The 4,400-nt window shown below is 43.0% G+C and overlaps 1 protein-coding gene across 5 annotated transcripts in view; it reads right to left on the bottom strand.

Moving 5' to 3' along the window:
• The window catches only part of LOC103086512 (sodium channel protein type 1 subunit alpha), a 90,351-nt gene that overhangs the window by 54,851 nt on the left and 31,100 nt on the right, over window positions 1-4,400 (bottom strand). The window lies entirely within an intron of this gene.

Genomic DNA, 4,400 nt, shown 5'->3' with positions numbered 1-4,400 from the left:
CTTTCCCTCAAGAAATTCTAACACTTTTCACAAATTGTTTTAGTCCATCTTTCTAAAATCACTTTAAATCAATTATTGTTCTTGTTTCAGCTAAAAGGCACAGTGTTGTTGGAACTTGAAGACTTCTGAAATTCAGAGTGATGTGCTTTTTGATAAAGTATACCATGACTAATATTTTCAGAAGCATTCATGATAGTTTATAAAGTAGTCAGGGGTGAAAAAACAGTATAAAATAACCAAAGAGTTGTTTGGTTATTTTGATCAGTTATTGTAGATAACTGATCAGTTATCTACAATTTTTTTTCTCATTAAAAAGGCTGCAGACCAGAAAGATGAAATGTCATTAGTTACAACAAGTACCAGCAGACAGGTTCAGGTGAGAATCTGGGTCTCCTGACTTTCAATGCAGTGTTATCTCAACTACACCCCACTGTAGATTTACCTGTGCAAACTAAGATTTTCTCATAACTATGTACAGAAAGGATAGGTTTAAATATAATAAACACAGCAGTCAATTCAGTTGATAAAAATTCATAAGTTGAGTAAGGCCCACGGAACTGGCGAACTGTGTGGAAGGAGTGGGATCTGTAGAGCTCAGCAGCGGCGAGGTACAAAACAAAGAATCATTTTGCACAAAGCCAGAAGGGATACACTGAAAGAATTATTAGAAAAGACAAATACATAGATTGCTTTGGCTGGGCTTCCAGGAAGATGGCAGAAGAGTAAGACGCGGAGATCACCTTCCTCCCCACAGATACACCAGAAATACATCTACACGTGGAACAACTCCTACAGAACACCTACTGAACGCTGGCAGAAGACCTCAGACCTCCCAAAAGGCAAGAAACTCCCCACGTACCTGGGTAGGGCAAAAGAAAAAAGAATAAACAGAGACAAAAGAATAGGGACGGGACCTGCACCAGTGGGAGGGAGCTGTGAAGGAGGAAAGGTTTCCACACACTAGAAGCCCCTTTGCGGGCGGAGACTGTGGGAGGCGGAGCGGGGAGCTTCGGCGCCGCGGAGGAGAGCGCAGCAACAGGCGCGCGGAGGGCAAAGCGGATAGATTCCCGCACAGAGGATCGGGGCCGACCGGCGCTCACCAGCCCGAGAGGCTTGTCTGCTCACCCGCCGGGGGGGAGGGGGTCCGGGGAAAAGTCTGGAGCTGCTGAAGAGGCAAGAGAAATTTTCTTCCCTCTTTGTTTCCTGGGGCGTGAGGAGAGGGGATTAAGAGCGCTGCTTAAAGGAGCTCCAGAGACGGGCGCGAGCCGCGGCTAAAAGCGCGGACCCCAGAGACAGGCATGAGACGCCAAGGCTGCTGCCGCCGCCACCAAGAAGCCTGTGTGCGAGCACAGGTCACTATTCACACCTCCCCTCCCGAGAGCCTGTGCAGCCCGCCACTGTCAGGGCCCCGGGATCCAGGGACAGCTTCCCCGGGAGAACGCACTGGGCGCCTCAGGCTGGTGCAACGTCTTGCCAGCCTCTGCCGCCGCAGGCTCGCCCCGCATCCGTACCCCTCCCTTCCCCCGGCCGGAGTGAGCCAGAGCCCCCAAAACAGTGGCACCTTTAACGCCGTCCTGTCTGAGCGGAGAACAGATGCCCTCCGGCGACCTACACGCAGAGGCGGGGCCAAATCCAAGGCTGAGCCCCGGGAGCTGTGAGAACAAAGAAGAGAAAGGGAAATCTCTCCCAGCAGCCTCAGAAGCAACAGATTAAAGCTCCACAATCAACCTGATGTACCCTGCATCTGTGGAATGCCTGAATAGACAACAAATCATCCCAAATTGAGGAGTTTGAGAGCAAGATTTATGATTGTTTCCCCTTTTCCTCTTTTTGTGAGTGTGTATGTGTATGCTTCTGTGTGAGATTTTGTCTGAATAGCTTTGCTTCCACCATTTGTCCTAGGGTTCTATCCATCCTTTTTTTCTCTTAATAATTATTTTTTTATTTTAATAACTTTATTATATTTTATCTTACTTTATTTTATTTTACTTTATCTTCTTTCTCTCTTTCTTTCTTTTTTTCCTTCCCTCCTTCCTTCCTTCCTTCCTCCCTCTTTCTTTCTTTCTTTCCTATTTCCTCCTACTTCTACTAATTCTCTCTACTTTCTCTCCCTTTTATTCTGAGCCGAGTGGATGAAAGGCTCTTGCTGCTCCAGCCAGGAGTCAGGACTCTGCCTCTGAGGTGGGAGAGCCAACTTCAGAACACTCGTCAAGAAGAGACCTCCCAGCCCCACATAATATCAAACGGCGAAAATCTCCCAGAGATCTCCATCTCAACACCAGCACCCAGCTTCACTCAACGACCAGCAAGCTACAGTGCTGGACAACCTATGCCAACCATATAGCAAAACAGGAACACAACCCCACCCACTAGCAGAGAGGCTGCCTAAAATCATAATAAGTCCACAGACACCCCAAAACACACCACCAGACGTGGACCTGCCCACTAGAGAGACAAGATCTAGCCTCATACACCACAACACAGCCACTAGTCCCCTCCACCAGGAAGCCTACACAACCCACTGAACCAACCTTAGCCACTGGAGACAGACATCAAAAACAACGGGAGCTACGAACTTGCAGCCTGCAAAAAGGTGAACCCAATCACAGTAAGATAAGCAAAATGAGAAGACAGAAAAACACACAGCAGGTGAAGGAGCAAGATAAAAACCCACCAGACCTAACAAATGAATAGGAAATAGGTAGTCTATCTGAAAAAGAGTTCAGAATAATGATAGTAAAGATGATCCAAAATCTTGGAAATAGAATGGACAAAATGCAAGAAACAGTTAACGAGGACCGAGAAGAACTAAAGATGAAACAAACAACGATGAACAACACAATAAATGAAATTATAAATACTCTAGATGGGATCAATAGCAGAATAAGTGAGGCAGAAGAACGGATAAGTGAGCTGGAAGATAAAATAGTGGAAATAACTACTGCAGAGCAGAATAAAGAAAAAACAATGAAAAGAACTGAGGACAGTCTCAGAGACCTCTGGGACAACATTAAACGCACCAACATTCGAATTATAGGGGTTCCAGAAGAAGAAGAGAAAAAGAAAGGGACTGAGAAAATATTTGAAGAGATTATAGTTGAAAACTTCCCTAATATGGGAAAGGAAATAGTTAATCAAGTCCAGGAAGCACAGAGAGTCCCATACAGGATAAATCCAAGGAGAAATATGCCAAGACACATATTAATCAAACTGTCAAAAATTAAATACAAAGAAAGCATATTAAAAGCAGCAAGGGAAAAACAACAAATAACACACAAGGGAATCCCCATAAGGTTAACAGCTGATCTTTCAGCAGAAACTCTGCAAGCCAGAAGGGACTGGCAGGACATATTTAAAGTGATGAAGGAGAAAAACCTGCAACCAAGATTACTCTACCCAGCAAGGATCTCATTCACGTTTGACAGAGAAATTAAAACCTTTACAGACAAGCAAAAGCTGAGAGAGTTCAGCACCACCAACCCAGCTTTACAACAACTGCTAAAGGAACTTCTCTAGGCAAGAAACACATGAGAAGTAAAAGACCTACAATAACGAACCCAAAACAATTAAAATGGAAATAGGAACATATATATCGATAATTACCTTAAATGTAAATGGACTAAATGCTTCCACCAAAAGACACAGATTGGCTGAATGGATACAAAAACAAGACCCATATATTTGCTGTCTACAAGAGACCCACTTCAGACCTAGAGACACACACAGACTGAAAGTAAGGGGATGGAAAAAGATATTTCATGCAAATGGAAACCAAAAAAAAGCTGGAGTAGCAATTCTCATATCAGACAAAATACACTTTAAAATAAAGACTATCAGAAGAGACAAAGAAGGACACTACATAATGATCAAGGGATCAATCCAAGAAGAAGATATAATGATTGTAAATATTTATGCACCCAACATAGGAGCACCTCAATACATAAGGCAAATACTAACAGCCATAAAAGGGGAAATCGACAGTAACACATTCATAGTAGGGGACTTTAACACCCCACTTTCACCAATGGACAGATCATCCAAAATGAAAATAAATAAGGAAACACAAGCTTTAAATGATGCATTAAACAAGATGGACTTAATTGATATTTATAGGACATTCCATCCAAAAACAACAGAATACACATTTTTCTCAAGTGATCATGGAACATTCTCCAGGATAGATCATATCCTGGGTCACAAGTCAAGCCTTGGTAAATTTAAGAAAATTGAAATTGTTTCAACTATCTTTTCCGACCACAACGCCATGAGACTAGATATCAATTATAGGAAAAGATCTGTAAAAAATACAAACACAGGGAGGCTAAACAATACACTACTTAGTAACGAAGTGATCACTGAAGAAATCAAAGAGCAAATAAACAAATACCTAGAAACAAATG

Source organism: Lipotes vexillifer, unplaced genomic scaffold, assembly GCF_000442215.2.
Source record: "Lipotes vexillifer unplaced genomic scaffold, Lipotes_vexillifer_v1.1 scaffold330, whole genome shotgun sequence".
In the NCBI taxonomy this organism is placed as follows: domain Eukaryota; kingdom Metazoa; phylum Chordata; class Mammalia; order Artiodactyla; family Lipotidae; genus Lipotes; species Lipotes vexillifer.
This window is presented reverse-complemented; position numbering and strand designations above follow the sequence as displayed.